Below are 22,349 nucleotides of genomic sequence, written 5' to 3'. Positions count from 1 at the left end.
CACAGTCTAGGCCAATCGCTGTTAACATAATGTGCACTGAGATATGTTGTTAGAAGAAGCATGTGACAGAATGTAAATCTGGTGGCCCCAAGGGCATTAACAACAGAAATTGTATCTCATCATGAAATGAATATGACCAGGGCTGGGTAACTCAATGCATGTAAAAGTACAACTTTGATTTGGATCAACCTCTCCTAAAGACATATGTAAAGATGACATTTGTAAAACGCACTTGAGATTCATTATGTGTATCTTCAAACTTATTGTCTTGCCCACGCCTCCCCTCCCCACTGCAACTCTGCGCGTGGCGCGTACAAGTCCCCCACCTTTTCTCTCCCCTTATGACTGTGCTGCTAGAGGCCCATTTCTCACGGATGTCTCAGCGCAACAAATGTATCCCTTCATCCTTCCACTGGGCCTGCACAGAGCATCCACCCCATTCCCCTGACAGAGATGACCCCCATGCCTTTCACCTGACCAGTGATTCAGGACAATGTATATAAAAGCAACATGTGAAATATATGGTTTTCTCCCCACCTGTCAGAATACAAATGATTGTCTTTTTATTGCATACTTTGAAGTAGTGTTTAGATTAGAGAGCTAGTATCAATCACCTCATCCAGAACCTCATGACCTTCACCTCGCACTGACCAGCCCAGCTGATACACATGATGCCCGCCTTCCGACCAAGCAGTCATCCAATCGCATGGAAGCGCCCCCTATGAAGATATACTGGATCTGTGGCTCCACCAATTGAAATGTAACTTTTGTACCATATATGATTTTGTCACTGATGACGCTGTAACCCTTTTTAATGCAATGACAGTGTCTTGTTTGATAGAGCGCTCTCGGAGGAAGCAGAGTCCTCTGCATGTCCTATCTTATCGAGATAAACTTTACCTCTGAAACTCACCCGCACTTGGTCTTAGTCTCATTCTCTCCTGAGGTGTGACCATTATTGACTCTCGTTGGGGAGTTTGGATTGTATTTTGGGGGACTGTTCACTTTCACTATCTGACAGTGTAAACACAACTTGATGTTGCATATATATTTGACATGTACATATATAGCATGTATTTTTGACCCTATCCTTGGTAATGGTGTCATTCATAGTTTGTTATAATTTCCGAACAGTTCATATAGTCAACACGTGTTTCGGTCATGGGACACCTAGTGCTGTCCCTCTTTTCTTTAGACCTTCCTCATGACGTAAAGCGATGATCAGATGTCTCTCTTTCCATGGGCTGGAGTAAGCCAGTTCAATTCCCCGTATTTCAAATTCGGAGATGTAGTTAGATTTAATGGACTAAATCCCTCACTGGCACCATGTAGTAGATTCATCATACACATAAGTGTCACCTCTAAGTTGTCCATATCTGTATATGGGGGTTGTATGCAGAAACCATGTTCAAAATTGAAGGTCTAGGAAGCAGTTCTCTTTGTATACTGTCAATTTGGAGGAGGGAAAAATTAAAATGATGTTCTTTTATTTATTTTACATGTAGTGAACTTCGTTTTACTTTAGCTGCCTGGAACGCAGTCTGGTCTTCCATTGAATATACTGTGCACTGCAGTTTCTTGAAGTATCAGTGCAGCTCTCCATGGATTTGTCAGCCACATGTCTTCCTTTTCCTTCCTGAAATGCATTGCGTACTTCTTAGCATTTATGAACTCAGGACCACTTTCTTTCCTTTATGATTAGATTCAATAGGTCTTATGTCTGACCTTATTTCTGTGCTGGCCTTATATTTCTGTCAATATTCACAAATGGCACTTGCCTCTTTATTTCTCACATCCAGGGGCTGTATTTCACCCCACAAATTTCCACACTTCTTCCTGGACATTATTGGTTTGAGATAACCTTATGTTCCCTGAACAGAAGTTTATCAGGGTCCAAAAGTCTCTCACCTGTCTCCCACAAACTGTTTTTAGCATAGTCTGTGAGTCCTGTTGATAGTTTTTGTCTCTGGGCACATAGTCAGTTTTTATAATCCAAAGCAGCTGCTTTTGCTTTGAATGTCCTCTGGGGTCTTTGTTCAGCTAGCTTAGTGTTTTATTCACCTCACTATCTTTCTTTTTTCCACCACCAATGCGTCAAAAAAGTGTAATGTTGTTAACTGCCCTTTATTTCTACCTTGGCTTTTTGTGAAAAACACCTCAATAGAGGGATATAGTCCACCTTGGAAACTACTTCCAATGAGTCATCCTCCTGATGGTCACTAGAGAATGTCTCTGTGAGCTTCTTGATCGCGGTTTATGGCATCCTTAATCTCCTTCCTCCAGTGCAGTCCTCTACACGTTGTGGCCATTTATGCACCGGTCCTGGGGGTTCTGCCTCCCAAGACATTTCCAACTGATCGTGATCACTATGGTTTGTAGTAATTACTCTAAAGGAATGGACAGCAGGCACAAAATCTCCTGAGACAAGGATATAATCAAGCACATCCTTTTTTCCCCGTCTCTTGCCCAGCTAATACATCGGGGGATATCACCCACCATATGGCCATTTAAAAAGTGCATGTCTCTTTCTGCCATTAGGTTTTTCCAAGCCAATCTTCTTGAGGCTGAAGGGTTTTGATTAAGGTCACTGACAGAAGTACCAGGCCTCAACATACAGGTTGCGTTTAGGTCACCACACATAATGGTGTTTGTGGCTTCTTGATGGAAATAAGCATTGTCAATCAATGTTTCTATTACTATTATTATTATTATTATTATTATTATTATTATTATTATTATTATTATTATTATTGTATTTATTGAGCCTGGACGTAGCTTCAGGAAGCAAAAGAGTGCTTTTCAATCACTGGGAGAAGAACAAGGTGAGGAAAGCAGAGAAACAAGGGAGTGGGAAGCTAACAGGGGAGCAGGAGGGAGACAATTTGTCAGCACAGGATCTTGAAGCAACCAGAGGAGGAAACTGTGAGGAGCAAATCACCCAGTCTCAAGAAGAGTGGGGGGTGGAGGGTATCTGTACCTAGGTGTTAGGGAGGAGTCATTCATTGAAGAGGAGGTTTTTGAGCTCCTTCCTGAACCACAGAAGTGGGACAGCGAGTCTGATGTTGATGGGGAGGAGGTTCTAGATTCTTGGGACATAGATGGAGAAGGTCAGTGTTCTGGTTTTTCCTTCTGGCACCGGTGGAGTTCAAGTCTGCACATGTCCTTACTTCTGGTGGGTCTTAGGCCTCCAGAGATGCTCAGTTTCTAAGTGAGGTGGCTTGGGGAGGGACTTCAGAGTGACAGCCTTGTAGATAATGCAGGTGGGAGAGTATCAAGGCTTGGACAGGAGATCTGAAGTTGCTCTCTGAGATGAAGGAACGTAGTAGAAAAGGTTGGTACCATGCTGTTTTTGTCTTCCTTTCTATGTGCTGTTTGAATCAGAGGTGTCTGTTGATGTTGAACCCTAAGGATTTGGCGCAGGTAGCCAGCTGGAGTGTGAAGCCGTCAAGTTGCATAACAAAGAGCTGGGTCTGGATGTTAGCGTGTTCAGTGTTGTTGGTCAGCAGTAGTAATTCGGTCTTGGAAGGGTTGAGCTTCAGGTAGGCACTAGACATCCATGACTGAATCAAATATAGTTAGGCCTTGAGTCTGAGGATATCTTCGGTGGAGGATATCTTGAGGTAGAACTGCCTGTCATCTGCTTATTGGTGGATGTTGATGTTGCGTGTCGTGAGGAGGAGGCTTCCAAGCAGTACCATGGAAAGACAAGTAGATTTGGTGATCTAGTGCAATCCATTTGTGCAAACTGGTAACAATTAGCAAGGTAGGATATGAACCAGCTGAGGACAATTTTGCAGATCCCCATGCTGCGATGTAGATTGTCAGTGAGTGTCTGGTGATCTACGTGTTGAATGCTGGTGAGAGGTCAAGGAGAACCAGGAGACAAGGATGGCCATCATCAAGGATTTTAAGGGCCTCATTGATCACCTTGATGGTAGCCATTTCTGTGCAACACCTGTTTTTGAAGACAGATTAGTAGCACTGATGGATTTCGCTAGCTTCAATGTCTTGGGGGAGTTGTGTGGCTACAGCTCTCTCAAGGATCTTACCTAGGAAGGGAAAATAGGGGATGGAGCTGCAATGGGGCTGCAGTTGCTAAGGTAGCCTTAGGGTTCAGTGTTAGTTTCTTCAAAAGCAGGAGTTTTGTCTTGTCTTCAAGGTCAAGGGGAACCGTTCATTTCTAAACTGATCAATGCCTCCTTTGCATCTGGCACCATTCCCTCTAATCTGAAACAATCCTGGGTACTACCACTTTTAAAGAAGCAATCTTTAGACCCACTTATTCCCACTAACTACCGTCCCATTACGACGGTACCATTCCTATTCAAAATACTTGACAAGGTCGCATACACCCAGATCCAAAAATATTTAGAACTACATAAGCTCCTAGGAGCAAGGAAATCTGGTTTTCGTCCATTCTATGGGACAGAAACGGTCCTTATTGACTTAAAAGTAAGAGGTTGATGAGTTAAGAGATAAAGGTAATACAGCCCTCCTCCTGCTGTTGGATCTCTCAGCTGCATTCGACCTGGTTGATCATAAGGTCCTTTGTAATCATTTGGACTCAGCAGCTAACTTTTCTACAGAGGCCACCAGATGGATAGAATCATTTCTGAGCGACAGAACTATGAGGGTCTTTTCCCCATCGGCAGCTGCAGACCCTGTCCCGATCACTTGCATTGTACCCCAGGGCTCATGTGTCTCCCTCACATTATACAATATATTCACCAAGCCCCTGTTCGATGATCTGGACCTTCTAGGTATCACCTACACTAACTATGCAGATGATACTCAGATTCTGCTCCCACTTTCCGGGGATTATGGCAAGGATCTAGCATTGGTGAATAGACTGTATCTCATCATCCAGGCATGGATGGCCATCCACGGCCTACGCCTGAATGATGATAAGACAGAGCTCACCTAAACCTTAAGAAATTAGGCCATGAATATTCATTGTTTACCATTGATGGAAACATCATCAGGGTATTCAAGGAGTTGAAAACCCTTGGCTTTTACCTTGACTCTACTATGTCCTTTGACAAACATGTGAAATCCTTGCCCTCTACCACTGCTTACACCTGTAAGCTCATCAGGGCAGGTAGACCATTCCTTTCAAATGACAGTTGCATGATCCTGGCCAGAGCACTGATACTCTCTAGGCTTGATTACTGTAATGCGCTCTACAGTGGCGCCAATAAGGCCATTATCCAGAGGTTACAAACACTCCAAAATAACGGTTTAAGAGCTGCACTTGCCGTGAATAAAAGAGAACATATCTCTGCAACTAGATGCCAATATAAGATGCTTTCCACCCATTCGGCCCAATGGGGCCGAAGGGGAATGGGGAGGTTGGATGCACTGACACCGTTTATAACGGTGCTGGTAGATCCGGCATGCTGTGCTCGCGGGTGCCTTTCTGCTCGCCAGGTCTGACCTGGTGGGCAGAAAGGCACCCACGAGCACAACTCGTAGTTTGTCGGTCCGGGAACTACGTTACCAGCAGGTTTACCGGTACCGTCGTTCCCGTACTGGCAAACTTATAATGAGGCCCTTGGGTCATTTTACACGTGTACAGATGCAAAAGAAACACAAGCAGCCAAAGTAATCTTGAAAGCTAGCATCAAGCTTATAGTGAATAGATTGCGGCAATCGCCGACATATACATATATATCTATGGACATGTAATGGGTGGATGTTTCCACCATGCATTATAGCAGTGCTGGACATTAGCAAGAAGGCCTCATTTCTAGTGTATCACAGTTAAAAAGCAAATTGAATTACAAGGTGAATCTCAACAGACAGAGTTGGATGCCAAGAAGCCAAAGTCTTATCAAACTGGAGTGAACTGACATTGGATACAAATTGTGTGAAAGAACAAAACTCCTGTTCAGAAGACATGAACATAACAAGGAAGACGTCAGAGGTCTATTAAAAAATAGTATTAAATGCACTAAACGCTCGATTTTATGGTCTCTAGTCACATGGAATCATGAAGTTGGATGTACGAGATGGTCACACCTATGCACAAGGGCAGACCGTGCTTTTTACTCCCTAAATTTCACAGAGCTAAGATCACTCTCAAGGCCGAGCTTCAAAGCCTTATTGACAGTAGACCACTGAGGTGATGCTGGTGATGATGGATTGATATGCTAATTGTTGGGAAGCAATGGTTAAGGCAAGCTCACCAGCACCTGGATGGCCAGCCTGCAGGCTGCTAGACGTAGATGGAAAAGTACTGACGGAGGTAAGAGTGCCAACCAATTGTAGAGGACTGTGTAATTAGGGTTTCTATAGTTGTGTAAACCAATGGGACGTTGTGTATTTAGTGACGTTTGTAGTGGTCATTTTTAGGGGAGGGCTTAGTTGCCCCACCAGATGTTAACTAACCAATCACATAGTCACACTTTTTTAGATTAGTATGGATCGTATACTTAGATATACTTAGATATTCACTCTGAGCCAATCACCCATACTCATAGGTTTTTGTAGTTTGCCACGTAGGATGATGATAGTACATACGTAGGTTAACGCCATTGATGATGAGTTTCTTGTATACGATCTCCGTTTTTACTAAGAATGTTTGCATAAGAGGATTGAGCGAGTTTGTTGATGTTCGTTATGCTCCTTGTTTTAGATAATTGATATTAAAATAGTCTTCCTTTTGCCAACTACCCGAGTCATTTTGATTATTGATGTATAAATAAATATCTGCATCCCCATCTATCTCCAGGGTAATTGCTGCTCATCTTAAAGGGCTGGGCTATCCAATTCACTTGGTAGTGGAGAGGAAGGTTCAGAGCCATCGACATGATTAAACTTTAGAGTCCTGGAAATATCGAACGACCTTTGCCATTTGGCTGAAAGGACGTGATGCTACCCGTAGATAGTGGTTAGTGTAATTTGAAAAAAGCTTGCAAGCTGGGTGTGACGGGTCCCCTGATTTCAGACAGAATCCCCTCCCGCGTCTACGAGAAGCTGATTGGATGGAAGTTTGAAGAGGTGGTAAAAAAGGCGTACGATCCCGAGTCAGAAGACGAAAATGAGAGCGGTGAGTAAAAACTGAGTGAGTTGGCAAAAAGTATGGGGGATGAGTGAAGAAAAGAGCGAGTAAAGGAGGGTGGCAGGATAAAACATAACGTGAGAATAGGGAGTGTTATATATAGGGGGAATAAGATATTGGGCTTCATTCCGAGGTTGGCGGTAAGGGGTTAATGGTGCCAGTGCCATTAACCCCTTACTGCCGCATTACGACGTCCTTTAGCTGGTCCTGCTAAGGGCGGCTGGTATTACCAGGCGCCCTTAGTGGGGGCCACTAAAGGACCAGGGAGCTAACAACAGGCCGTTATTAACGGGCCAGTTGTTAGCTCCCTCCCCATTCCCATTGAGCCCTATGGGGGCTCGAATGGGAATGGGGATGGGTTCCCTGAATGGGGAAATACCGGGTCCTCCAAGGTTGGAATAGCCCGGTATTTCCCTATTCAGGAAACCCAAACCCAGTATGCGGTATGGGGTAGCCATGTCGCTTATAGCACCATGGCTACCTCCATACTCGTAATGACCCCCATTGACGTGAGTGTGGCCAAGCAATAGCATATCGTGAGAGAGGCCACGATAAGAGAATATGCCTTGGCCTGCGTTTTTAACAAACGTATCAGAAGAAATTTGAACCTAGAGTTCTCTAGCAGATGACATAGAAAACAGATTCGATTTAAGGCAAATATAAAGAGGTTAATTTACACTCCGTATGGAGTATTTTAGAGGGCAAGACAAGTCTTAAAGAGAAGATCGTAGAAGATATATGTGACCGATCAAGTTTGTCTGTTTGTTTTATGTGGTTTTGAAAATTATGATGTCATAAATGGAAAAAACAAATTGATTGTTTTAAATTGAACTTGGTGGTTGTTTTTTAGCAAGATTAAAGTAAAAATTGTGATTCAAGGGATCGGAGCTTGCAACAATTGGTGCTCGCTCATATTGTATTATTTTTCTGAAACGTACTTTCTAAATCTGTGATTGAAGCAAGCGAGTGTCGAACAGGTTAAGAATAGATGAGTTGAGAATGATGGATGCAAGATAGATTGAGGCTGGTCCGTGCACACACCCAGACTCTATCTTTGCAGCCAAATTCTTAGTGTGGGAATTGTTTCCCAGATGGGGAGTATGTGTGAAGTAATGAGGTCAGTCAATGGCCCACATTTTGAGAATCAAACATTTGAGCAGATCAGCTTGTTGCTTGGTATAAAGCCTATCACCCACAAGGAAATGAGATCTGTGAATGGATCAACGGCTTGCTTAAAGAAAGAATAGCCAAGTTGAAGCTTACCTTGAAGAAAGGGTGGTTGCATTGCCTACCACTGGCATTATATGCATTGAGGAACCAACCAGGTTCGGACAACCCTCTCACCCCCCATGAGATAATGACAGGGAGATGAATGAGGAATCCCCTCATACCTCCATCCAGAGTTAGAAGTGATGTTCAACCAACAGCAGAACTATTAGAAATGGAGCTACATGAGTATCTTATGTGTATGACTTCAAGTATCCATGTCATTTCAGGTCAGCTATGGCGAAAAGGGTGTGGGGCAGTACAGAACACAGAAGGAGATACTTCAACAAGTCCTGTTCATGAATTATATCTTCCCCAATTATTCCCCGGAGATGGAGTCCTAATCCATAACTTCACGATGAAGTGGCACGAGCCAAGATTTAATGGCCCTTTCATTGTGTAAGACATCACGCCGTCTGCAGTCAGAGTGCAAGGCAGACGTGCATGGACTTTTTTAGGCAGCGTCAAAGTTTATACTGGAGAAACCCCTCTGCCCCCACCTCCTGCAGAAGCAAGCATCGGGGAAGAACCTCAGCAAAGACAGACAAGGTCTATGGCGAGGAAGAAGGACGCAGAGGCTGTTGAGAAAAAAAGAAAAGATTTCATTGGACTGTGGCTTGGTTCGGGACACTCTTTTAGCCATCTCCAAAAGGGTTAAGGGAAGCCGATGTGAACACTCTGCTGTCATTTCAGGGTGAAAGAAAAACCTTTTGTTCTTAAAGCCACAGGAGCATTAATAACTTTGAACTAAGGCATGCTTTAAGCCTTGATAAGAAGAGAAATATGCCAAATTCTGAGTTCGTTTTGACAATTGGAAGAGGGTGCAGTACCCTGATTCATTCCTCACTGAGTTCCTGTTTGGATTTGCTCATGGTGTTTCCCAATGACAACGTCTCAAGGATCATATTTGAAGTTTTTCTCTTCATTCTGAGCATGTACCCGGCTATTGTGGGGAGAACTACTAGTGTTTATGTTTTTCTGCAAGACCCTAAGAACAGTTCAATCGTAAGAAGGTTGCTCACAGCAATTATTCAGCAGATTCTGCAGTTGCCAGAATATAGTGGGGAAAGGGCAAATGCCCCTATCCACTGATGAGGCTCACAGACTAGTCAGAGTGGTTTGCATCGTCTGAATGAAGAACACCTGCACCTTCTTGGAACACACTGATGTGCATCCGTTCCTATGGAATCTGAGAAACAGTGCAGCACTAAACTAAATCTTGAGAGGTGTCATACTGCAAGTGAACGCCTATTCTGCAAGAAGACTGAGATCTGAGTGAAACTTTCCTTCGAGACAGATCGAGAGGTTGCTGGTCAGACAGAACTTTTGTTTTTTGTTTCATGCTGAAGAGGTGTGGGTACTCTTCTTGACATGCTTTGTTTCATGTGTCTGGTCTAAGGCAGATTCGAGGAGTAGACTGGGAACTAGTGTATGTAATTAAACTTGTCTAGACTTACTGAAGTCGGTTTTCTTCTTGCTGGAGAGGCATCCATGTTTCATCTGGTTAAAGACTGATTCCAGGGAGACATCGAGAGTTTGTTTTTGGTATCCAGGAAAGCAGACAGCTGATTGAGGATGTAATTGCTGAATCAAGACAGCAGCTTCCAGAAGCAGTACATAATGCTGATGTATTAAAGTTACTTTTTACTTCCTAAGGCAATTAAGATGGGAAGCATAAGCAGTAACATTATTATGCCCGATGCAAAGAGAAGTCCATGTTGTTCACGAAATCGATGCTGCAAATTGACATATCTCTGTGTTATTTATGCTTGCATTTTGTTCATAATCATACTGCTTTCACTCACAGTGCGAACATCGTACTATATTGATGTACATGGATCTAAGACTCCTGTGAATCTTTCTGAGCAGAAGGAAGGTGCAATCGTGCCAACTACTAGGCACCTGAGAACCTATGTAGTTATTCCTGTTCCAAAGAAAGATGATAAATTACCTGAGTCTGAGATAAGTGTCACTAGCAATCGTTCACATGCAAGAAGTGTCTTAGAGACACTTTAAGAACACAAGAAACAGGCTTGGCAAGACAGGCAGGACAATAGGTTGTTAGTCGGTAAGCCTATACAGGTAATGCATGCAAACACACCTGGTCTTGTGATAAATGACCCAAAGATGATCCCTAAAAGACAGTCACACATGGAGGCTTTGCAAGACATTGTTATGCCCAAATGGTATGTTGAGAGGATGAAACTTTGTGAATGTTCTCCTACTCAGAAAACACATGTAGGTGTACCCCATCCACTGTTAGATGTACCTATGATTTATCCACTCAGAAGGAGTTATGCTGGCACATTTCATGAAATGATCATGGAAGGTTACATGAGGAGAATGAGAACTAAAAAAAAAACACCCAAGAAGATTATTTCAAACTGAATAGTTACCTGGACAGTATGGCTCACTTGGGAAATAACATCTGGTATCAGCATATGAAAGAAGTGGGAAGAAGTACCTCAAACGAAGAATGCTTTGTTTGTGCACTCCTGCCTTACATTATGGGAAGTCTAAAATCTTCATAGTTATTGAACTAGATGTCCAGACATCGCATTGTCTTTCGCACGTAGCACTTTGCAAAACCAGAGGCCAGTTTATGGGTTGAGATGCCTACCTCAAATGGGCAACTGAATGGACAGATCCAGATGAAGATGACTAGAAACAGGGCCCATACTAAGGATCATGTGATCAGAAATAAGAAACCTGGAGTGAAAGGAGCTGGAGATGCAAAAGAAACGCAAGCAGGCAAAGTAATCTTGAAAGCTAGCCTCAAGCTTATAGTGAATAGATTGCGGCAAGCACTGACATGTACATATATACTTATGGACAAGTAAAGGGTGAATGTTTCCACTAGGCATTATAGCAGTGCTGGACATTAGCAAGAAGGCCTCATTTCTAGTGTGTCGCAGTTAAAAAGCAAATTAAATTACAAAGTGAATCTCAGCAGACAGAGTTGGATGAGCCAAGAAGCCAAGGTCTTATCAAACTGGAGTGAACTGACATTGGATACAAATCGTGCTCAGAAGGCATGAACATAACAAGAAAGACATCAGAGGTCTATTAAAAAACAGTATTAAACACACTAAAGGCTTGATTTTATGGTCTCTAGTCACATGGAAGGATGAAGTTGGATGAATGAGATGGTCACACCAACGCACGAGGGCTGACCATTCTTTTCACTCCCTAAATTTCTCAGAGCTAATATCACTCTCATGGCCGAGCTTCAAAGCTTAATTGACAGAGGACCACTAAGGTGATGATGGATTGATATGCTAATTGGTGGGAAGCAATGGTTAAAGTGAGCTCACCAGGATGGGCAGCCTGTAGGCTGCTAGACGTAGATGGAAAAGTACTGACGGAGGTTAGAGTGCCAACCAATTGTAGAGAACCGTGTAATTAGGGGTACAATAGTTGTGTAGACCAATGGGACGTCGTGTATTTAGTGACATTCATAGTGGTCATTTTTAGGGGAGGGCTTAGTTGCCCCACCTGATGTTAAGTAAACAATCACATAGACCTTTTTAGACTTGTATGGATCGTACACTTAGATATTCACTCAGAGCCAATCACCCATACACATAGGTTTTTGTAGTTTGCCACGTAGGATGACGTTAGTACATACGTAGGCTAACGTCATTGATGACGGGTTTCTTGTATAAGATCTCAGTTTTTACTAAGAATGTTTAAGAGGATCGAGCAAGTTTGTTGATGTTCATTATGCTCCCTGTTTTAGATAGTTAATATTAAAACATTCTTCCTTTTGTCAACTACCTGAGTCGTTTTGATTATTGATGTAAAAATCTGCATCCTCATCCATCTCCAGGGTAATTGCTACTCATCTTAAAGGGCTGGGCTGTCCAGTTCACTGGCTTAAACCCTGGCTGTGTTAGTACTTAAGAAACTGCCTGTAGGAGAATGTTCTTCTTTCATTGAGTTTGTGTCTTGAACCTCTTGCTTTGAACCTTGGTGTTCTTCTGTCTTTTTCGTGCTGTTTCCAGAATCTGCTCCAGACTGGTTCCAGTGTCTGCGCTCCCTTCAGCTGTGTGCTCCTTGCCCATACCCGCTGGGAGGCTGGGACTTCTTCCACTGCCCGACTCTCTACGAGTCATCGAATTTCCAACTGATTTGTTATCCCAATCTGTGGGAGTGGAGGGGTGGAAAGTGAGGGACTGGAAGGCGGTATCCCGTGGGGGCCACAGAGTATCCAAGGGTTTGCAAACCTTGTGTGCCAATAGTGTGCGTGAAGGGCAAGCTTACTGCCCTCCCCACTGGCGACATGTTGACCCTCAGAGCGGGGCGTCATGCCAGCTTTCCCTCTGAGGCTGGAGCGGAGGAGGGGGACTGAAAGAAGCCCTTGCTCCCCGCCTTGTGTCGTTTACTCCATTGCTGACATGGAGACTGGTCCGGCTGTCTTGACTTCCGTTCCTGGAAGCCCCAGAACCTGCCGAAGGCCAGCCCCTTGTCAGATGCTGATGCATCTGACTATACGTCTTGGGCGTGGACTTCATGAGGATAGATAAGGACTTAGCAGTCTGAGTACGTTTTTTCTCATCTAGCTCCTCATCATGGTGGAATGAAAAAGATAGCCACCCTCGAAAGAGAAGGTCCGGTATGCATTTCTGGACATCCGGGTTGAATTTGGTAGGCCGTAGCCAGGCAGTCCTCATGTCCGTGGCGATGCAGATGGTACGGCCTGCGGTGTCTATGTGCGCTACAGTGGATTCCATGATGTCCCGAGGCATCATTTTCGCTTCTGCCAGCCCAGCCTTGAAAAGTGTATGACTGCTATTTCCCGCCAAAGCCTCTGATTTACAGCTCGGAACATGGCATCTGCATTCAACTGACAAAGGTGCAGTGAGGCGTTGGAGTATACCTTCTTTCCATATGCCTTCAAAATCTTTTCCTCCTTGCCTAGAAGTGCCGAAGACGAGGTAGCCAGGACGACTGAGGCTTGGAGTAGAGTAAGGGCCGTGGCAATCACCGAAGAGTGTGGCTGAGGGTGTGCAGACAGCAAGAGTGGATCCCCCTCCAATTGCCTGTACTTGGCATCGAGGCGCCGGTTGGTACTCTGTGCCGAATGGGGTTTAAGTTAGGGCTGTACCGAATAGCATATTTAGTATTCGTCCGAATACCGAATAGTTTGTAAACTATGCGGCCGAAGCCAAATATGAAGCCGAATAGTTGCTTTATTTAATAAATCATGTTCCAAACTTCAAAAAACACACTTATTAAAAAAAACAAATAAAGCACCATTTTAAATTCATTCTATACTTTTATTTCTCTTCATTGTAATTAATATAGCATCTTTATTTAAAGCATAAAAGCCAGAAATAAAGCAGTTTTCACCAAAATGAAGGGACCAAATGTACCGAAGATGGTTGCATATTCAGTGCCAGCTAAAGCAGGAGGCTTCACAAATGCAAAAGGACTGCCTTTGTGAATCAGATGGATTGCATTGTCTATCCAGTTGCAAAGTCGATGCGGTCGAGTTTCGAAACTTCTTTGCAGCTCACATAGAAATGTATATAATGGTTCATGTCGGCTCATGCAGGACACAAGTCAATAGGAAATATGAAATGCGTGAACTCCATCTCACAACTATTCACCCCACCCAAACAAATGCTGCTCACTTTTCACTTATGCTAGCCACTCCTTCTCGCCAATACAAAAACATTTGCAACTTATCATTCCTGATAAAATATCAGTTAATGTTAAACTCAGGGCTCACATCCTTAAAAAAAGAATAGGGGGGGAACTATGACGTACGCAATGGGAAGTAACATGACAGGAACTGAAAGTATCTATTCACATTTCTTAGAGTTTGTCTTTTCCAAATGAAAAAGTGCACATTGCATATAAACATTGGACAAAAGAAAAGATTTCCCTTTATTGTTGCAGGCTAAGTATATAAGATGGGCACCTTTTATGTATAAGAATCTGTAACAAAACATGCCCTAAAGAGCAGATTACAATATAAGATATTTGTCAGCGGTGTGATAGCAATTTGTCTCGTCTAATTCTATTCAGTTTTGCAAACTGAAATCTATATTTGCCTTTCTGAGTTCATGTTGCATTGTATTCAAATGAGAATGTCAAAGTATTCGGCAAGAGCCGAATAGCAAGAAACTATTCGGCTGGAGCCGAATAGCTTTTTTCAGCTGGAATTCGGCCGAATACTTACTCGAAGACGAAGTTCATTACACCCCTAGTTGAAGTCATCCCTTTTTGGCCAAGGCGATAATGTCCTTCTGCATTAGGATCCATGTTCTAGCCACGGACCTCAACCAGGACCCACTGCCTCTGGTTGTTCCACCTTGGGTTGTGGAAGCCCAGGTATTTGGCAAACCTTTGAGTCATTCATGGAAGGCCTTGACTGAAGATAGCGTGACTGGGTGGTCCTCCTCATGGGTGTCGATTAGGATGTCCAGCTGGTCCAGAGCAGATGGAGGGGTCCTGGGTGCCGAGGTCTGAGGTGTGGGGACCGGAACCTGCCTATTTCTGTTCACTGTCATTGTTGCTAGTCTCTGCTTATAGCATATCCTTTCATGTCTGAAAGACCCTTATCCTTCCTGCCTCTAGAATGTAATTCTATCTTCAGCTTTGGGGGTACAGTTCTCCCTTTGAGCACCTGACAGAATACATGAAACATGTTTCTGCTTGCCTGATAAGGGTAGGCCTTCTTAAGTCTATGGTATCTTTCTACAAGAGTATACTTAAAGATTGTCCAGATGACGTTATTTTCTTACTACAGTAGAAAAATGTATTTAGCATGACACAAAAAAGTATACAAAGTGAATCAATCATATATTAATGAGCACTTCAAATTTCATTTGCGTTGCAGGGCAACAGGAAAATCCATAAAAACCATAAAAGCCATAACATTTCACTTCATTCTCAGTGAGCCATTCACTCATTCATCCACATTCAGTGCCAAACATTCATCCACAAACCACTAAAACAAACTTAAATGGTGGGACATTATGTAGTGAAGCATTCTAATTGTCACCAGACACAACCCTATTTCATATAAATTCAGTGTTGGGGAACACAATAATTATTCGACATGTGATCTACTAATGGGGTGGATCAAAACAATAAGGTCCAACTAATCGCATCCCCAATTTTCTTCTCAACCGGTTTCGACGTGTAGCGATGATTAAGTCAACGTCTTCATCAGGAGAACCATTACAATGTACTGCAAAAGGAATGCAAGCACCATTAGTGCATTAACCTATATTGACAACATAAAATCCATAGCAGCAGGGTGCCAACCCTATACGTGGTCCTGTGACATGCAAATTCAAACAATCCCAATTGTTTTTTTAAACCCAGTTTTAAGAATGCACATCTAAAATAAATATGTAGACAGTGCCCCTCATTTCCCAGAGCGAAGGGGTTTGTGAAGCCCATAGAAATCTGTGCCTAGTGGTGAAAAAAAGTTGGCACCCAACAAGGCTGAATAAGGTGAAACTACTATAGCGTGCAGGAATATCAACATGAGTCATGAGGCACAGCGGAATGACGAAATATGAACAAACCTTGCATCTGTAATCATATGCTTCCATGGCAAGAACCAATATAACACACAGGCAGCAGCCAGACACGTATCAATACCTAAAATAGACCATAACACAAATTGTCAGGCTCAATGAATGAAAGCACACCATGCAGGGCTATGCCACCACTAGGAGGGATGACAATTACAAATAGAGCCTAGGATCACTCACCTCAAAAAAGAGAGGTATCCAACTCTTCGCATATATATAAGCTGCAAGTCCATCTGGAACTGTCAAATTTATAGCTTAAAAGGTCCATTCATGATTGAAAGAAAAGAGGGGATGTCCGCGCACTCTGAATGGAAAGAAAAGCAATCATTAGAACACATGGACGGCTTCTTCATCACTATGTGAATGCCATCTCCCTAAGGTTATCGAATACTGCATAGTTAAAAAGTCCTATTCAGTTGCGGGCAATTTATGACCTAAAGTTTTCTAAATTCCGTCAAAAGAACAGAAACCTAATCACATGTAAGCTACATTCAGGCACAATACCTCCAAAATACAAATATGGCGGCCCAAGAGATCATAAGCAAGCCCAACCAATAATAACGGTTCACTACCATGGATAAAAAAGATCAAAAAGAGATCAATAAAGAGAAGGATCAAGAGCCTACGGCTCTATTCAAAAGGAGAGTATTTACATTTAGCATAGAACAGACTGAGCACGAACGCACTGCGCCTAGGGTTCGTGAACTCCCGACGTCCGCACGCATATTATTTCTGCACAATGGTACGTTACAGAAAACTCCTGAGAACATGCACGTCACAGTTAGCAATAATTCACTGACCTGTACCTGATGTCTGGATTAAAGATTTGAGAATCCACCTGGAACCCCCTGCTGCTACGAACAAATGTCAGAACAGGGAGAGGCTGACAGGGAAACCCTCCTGGGGGAGAAAACCCTGTGTAGCTCGTGTGCGCTGGGTGCCGTCATTTGAAGAGCAGCTGAAGCCGTTGTAGTCCTTATCCAGCCAGAAGCACTCCCGCCCAGCCGAATGGGCTGAAAGGAAATGAAGAAGGTAAGGGGGTTCAGATATAAACTATGACTATCTCATAGCTAGTTTAGTAATTGCCCTTAGCGGGAGGCAGTAGCTTTAAGGTGCTCTTAGGGAGAGTAGACCGTTCTGCTGTCGGTACAGTTCTCGTTCTAAACAAAGGATAAAAAAAGGTAGTCAGGAGATCAGAGAGAGGTCAGTTGGGGAAGAAGAGACCCGAGCTTGCAGATATGTAAAGCAACCCACCTGAATTTATTTGCGGTTCGTATCCGAGTAAAGAGAAAAGGTTAGTAGGAGAGGTACTGCCGCAGGGCGTGATGGAAGATGTAATCCGTGGATATGTAAAGACTTGTTTCCTGTGGATAGAGAAATCACTGAACCTAGATTCTAATGCCAGTGGACGTATTCTGCTATGTGTGAAATGCATGTAAGAAGCTAGTAACGTACTGCTCTGTAAAGGATGGATTCCCACGGAAATGTGGCTCAGAGACCGGGATCAAGCAAAGCTGACACGAAGAGAGCACGGGGTCTGAAACATAGTAAGGATAGAAGAAAAAAGGTATTACACAGGTAAAGAGAGAGCTGGTGTATCTTGCTAAGGTAGGAACCTAATGTGATGCTGGAAATGCATCGGAGGGACAGGGCCTCCGTATCCTTGTCCTTTACTGCTTTTTATCGTGTGTTCTGTTGTGTTTTCCGTGCATGAGTTCATGTGGGACTCCTGGCGGTGCAGCTCTCTTTCTTTTGGTTTGGTGAACGGACCCGTGGGATACCCTTATGGCACACATGGGTGGGGGTACAACCCTGTGCCCCTAGTGTATGTTATTGGGCACCTGTGGGTGGCCCACAGAGCAGGGTATGGGCTGGTGGCAGCTCCATGCTGAATTTGACAGGTGCGCGGAGTATCCTCCATTTTGGGATACCCCGGCCCTGCCATTGGGATCAGTTGATTCCTGATGGAAAACAAGATGGCTCCGGTGGCCTCTGGCTTTCTATTACCCATTACCTTGTTTTCCCAAAGTCCTGGGAAGCCCTGACTCTGTCCCTTCCCCCTGACTGGCTGTTGGATGGAAGTGCCATATATGGTGTTGTTATGAAGGCCCAGTCAGACTAGCTGGAGCCTTCCCGGTGATGTATGTTGTGGGTACCTCCTGTGGGTGGGACCTGGGTGAATAGAGTGTGTGACGAATATGCATTCTGTGTTGTGGGTGTCTAGTATCTAGTGGCTGACACAATGACTGAGACAACCCTGCCCGAAACCGGTATGAATGCAGCTTGGAGTGTTGAATGGCTCGGTACTTGTCCCAATACACATAACTTGTTGTGAGTGTCTGGAGAGAAGTGAATGGCCTGAATACCTCGTGTGCCTGATTGGCTGCCTGCCTGCATGAATGCCCGTAGTCGTGATTGGATGCTTGAGTGTGACCCAGCGGAATGAATGGGAGATCAACAGTATATCTGGGGACCTCTCACTGCTAGCAATCGTGTTCAGAAGCTGAAGTCCACTACGACGAGTAATTGGATTAACTGATGCTTGACCTTGAAGCCCTGCTGGACGAGAAGAATTGCTGTTGCTCTCCTTCACAATCTGAAAGCTGTTGTGCCTCCAAGGACTGACCCAGAGAGGACCTGGTAAGGCGCCCTCTTGCCGAGCTACGAGGGACAATTGTGCACAGATGATCTTTGCCAACGCTCCCTGGTAGACAGACCTACGACAGGATGCCGACCCGATACGGGGACTGCTGCGGAACTCCAAGGAGAAGCACTCGGACTGTTGTCCGCCACTATCGACGACCGCCGTCGCCGACTGGAGCCGCCGTGCTCCAGTTTGCCTAAGAACTTTCATTGATCATCGGACGCTCTCGTCTGCATCGGCATCCGCTTGTCCCCCGCTGGAGAAGGCCCGACCGTCGACGTGCTGAGGAGCATCCACCGGTGGGTTACCCGCCACCTACAGACCGCAGAGACGCCGACGACTCGACGCCCTTGCTGGGCCACAGTTCTTCATCATCTCTTTGCGGTCCAGAACTATTGTCATCGAGGTGCCCCGCACGTCTCTTCCTTGCAGGACGCCAATGCTCTGTCGTCGACGAGCACCGCTAGGAACGAAGCGGCCACTTCCCTGCCATAGTTCACCCTGTTCACCGTCGGACGTTCGACGACCCGTGACTCCTGCCTTAAAGGGAGGGCACTCAAGAAGGGCCGTCGATTCCCTGACACCGAACGCCAAGTTCCCTGACACCTCTCGACGATCCGTGGCTCCCGCCTGAAAGGGAGGCACTCAAGAAGGATCGGTCGGTGCATCGTCAGAGAACTCTACTCCACCAGGTACATTGGGGGGGTAAAACCTTAATAGGAAGAAGTAAGACTATCGGACAATATATGGACTGGGATTGTGCTATATATCTTTATTTACAGGTTGCCCAGGTGGGGGGATCTCCACACAGAACTGTGCCTAGTGGTAGGGGTAAGCATTCTGCCTATTGTTTCAACCATCTTACTTTCCTTCCTATCTCTATTGCTGGTTTACTCGTTATTGATCTGTGTGACATTTTAACCGTACAGTTGAAGCACTTTGATGAAATTTGATAACATTAGTGGTACCACTCTAAACGTGTATATATTTATCATTATTGACTTCCAAGTACAAAATGCGTTATTGTGATCGTGTACATACCTTTGAATATTAATTATATAAAGACTGTGTTTTCAGTAATACAGTTTGTGGACATTCCTTTGTGGGGGTTCGGGGACTACACTGTACTTAAGAACCAGCCCGCATCACCTCCTGAGAAGCTAGGCCTTGATTGCTCGACCACGTACCAATAATAGAGAATCTTGGCTGGGGTCCTCTGTGCCTCTCCTCTACCATATAGAGAGCGGAAGTACCGACACCCCCTACCGGTCTTTACACTGGTGGCAGTGGTGGGATGCTTATGGTTTTAAGACTCAGTGTATAACTGTGCCACTTGCAAAATATCCGCACTTTATTCGATTAAGGTTTGGGTGTGTACATTACAAGCAATGGATTCTATTGCGAATGGTAAATTGACTCGGATGAGTTTAGAGGCTCTCCAGAGTGCTTGTGAAGCCAGGGAATCAGACTTTGTGGATAAGTCTAGGGCTGAGCTGATAGCTGGTGGACTACCAGACCGATGGTGAAACTCTTGATGAGGGGGGGAATGCAACCAATGAGGACTCTGCCCCTGGGGTTTCTACTGAATCTGTTTCTGGGAATGCCGCCATTCCTGCTGCCTCTGTTCCGAACCCCAGCAATTCCTTGGAACTTGAGTTATTAAGGATGAAATTGGCCTTTGAATATCGCAAGTTGGAAATAGATGCTGAGCTTAAGAAAGAAGGGCTGGCTCAACAGGTTGAACTCAAGAATAGGGATCTTGAACTCAAAGACAAGGACACTTAATGTCAGAGAATCCAGCTAGAGAAAGCTCCAGTGGAGAATTCAGCGAAACCCAGTGAGAGTGTCAGGTCCCCAGCCACTAAATTTATGAAGGATTTGGTTGGTGTGTTTTCGGAGGGTTCTGATATCATCCAATGGATTGAAGCGTTTGAAATGGCTTGTGCAATTCATGATGTTGATAAAATAGATTGGGCTAAGTGTTTGCTAAGCAGAGTGCCTCAAACTGGATATGACTGTAATCTGAAGCTGAGTGTGGAAGAACGGGGTCAGTATGAGTGTATGAAATCTGCTTTGATTGCCAGGTTTGGCAAGACACCTACCCAATACCTTAAAAGGTTCAGGGATTTTAAGAAAAGAGAGAATGTGTCTTGGGTCGACTGGGTGAGCGCTGCGCACATGAATATGATGGGGTGGATTGACGGTTACAAGGTGAAAACTTTTGTTGAATTGTCCCACCTATTGTTTTTTGAGCATTTTTATGAAGCCTGTTCAGCAGAGCTGCATCAGTATGTTGCTGACCAGAACATTTTGGATCCCTTTAAGCTGGCTAGGTTGGCTGACAAGTGGGTCTCCCACCGGGTGTCCGCAAAGGACTCCAGTGGGAAGGACAAGGACAAAGAAAAGAGGGCCTCTCAGAAAGCTGAAGAGTCCCAAAAGCAGTCACAGTTGAATAAACCTAAACCCTCCTCTCCTAAGACCCAAAAATCTAGTGGGGATAAGTCATCTGTGGGTGGGAATAAGAGTAGTGGTCCACCTGCTGCAAAGCAGGCTCCCGGTGGTTCCAGTACCGTACCCCACACTCCCGGCACTTGTTGGGACTGTGAGGCTCTGGATCACAAAAGGGGTGACTTGCAAGTGTAAAGGTAAGGCACTCGGAGTACAGGCTGTCAGCCTGACCTACCCTTACCCCATGTCTGAGGTGGAGGCCACGGCCCTCCCCTCCTCTACCGGGATCACTTTTGGTGCTCCCGTAGAGATTTCCTTAGTGTCCCTTGGGGCCGGGGACCAGTACGCAGAAGTACTGGCGACTATCCCACAGAACACCCGTAGATTTTTGAGAAGTGTCCTCCTGAATGGCCAGCCTTCAACTGGTTTGAGAGACACTGGGGCAAGCATGACAGTGGTGGACAGGACCCTGCTCAAGCCAGAGGACTATGTAGATGCTCCTCTGAGAACCGCCAGGTTAGCTGGTGGGCCTCCCAAATTATCGCCTGTAGCCCGAGTCACACTCGTAATTGGAGACAAGACAGCAAAGCTTCCTGTCCTGGTTCAGGACAACGTCCCTGCTAACATTCTGTTAGGTAACGATCTAGTCGAGTTGGGATTGATCGCGGATGGTCTTCCCATGACTGTTGCTGCGGTCACTAGGTCACAGGTGACACCGGGTCTGGCTGTGAGTCAGGTACCCGAGGCAAAGGCACGGCCTAAGGCACGATGAAGGAAGAGCAGGAAGGCCACCTCTGTGGAGGGAGCCCCTTTTCTTCCTGCTGTTCCTACAGCACCCATTGGGATCCATGCTCCAGACGGGCTGGGTCCAGTGGTAAACCCCGTCTCAATTCCTGTGGGAAAAGAGCCAGAAGACTCTCCTGTGGGAGAGGTTCTCAACCCAGAGGATCATCCCGATACTCAATGCTTGTTAGCTGAAGGGGGACCCTCCCGGGCAGACTTCTGTAAAGGACAGAGAGAGTGTCCCTCTCTCGAGGGTCTGAGGAAACAGGCCCTGTCCCAGGCACAAGGCGAAGTGTCTAGGACTTTCTGGATTTATTGGGAGGGTGAGCTCCTTGTTAGTAAGCCCACTAGGCCTGAACCTGGTGCCTTCAAGAGGTTAGTGGTACCCCAGGTTTACAGGCCCTTCCTACTGCAGCTGGCGCATGAGGTGACCTTGGCTGGTCATCTTGGTACCAAGAAGACTAAGCAGAGGCTCTCTGCCCATTTCTACTGGCCTTGGATGGGAGTAGAAGTGGAGTCCCACTGCAGGACCTGCCCAACTTGTCAGTTGTCTGGCAAGACTGGAGGCAGTGTCATTGCCCCACTGCAGCCATTG

The sequence above is a fragment of the Ambystoma mexicanum genome, chromosome 10 (assembly GCF_040938575.1).
Source record: "Ambystoma mexicanum isolate Mex_15411 chromosome 10, UKY_AmexF1_1, whole genome shotgun sequence".
NCBI lineage: Eukaryota > Metazoa > Chordata > Amphibia > Caudata > Ambystomatidae > Ambystoma > Ambystoma mexicanum.
The sequence above is the reverse complement of the archived record's forward strand: the minus strand, read 5'-3'. Positions refer to the sequence as shown.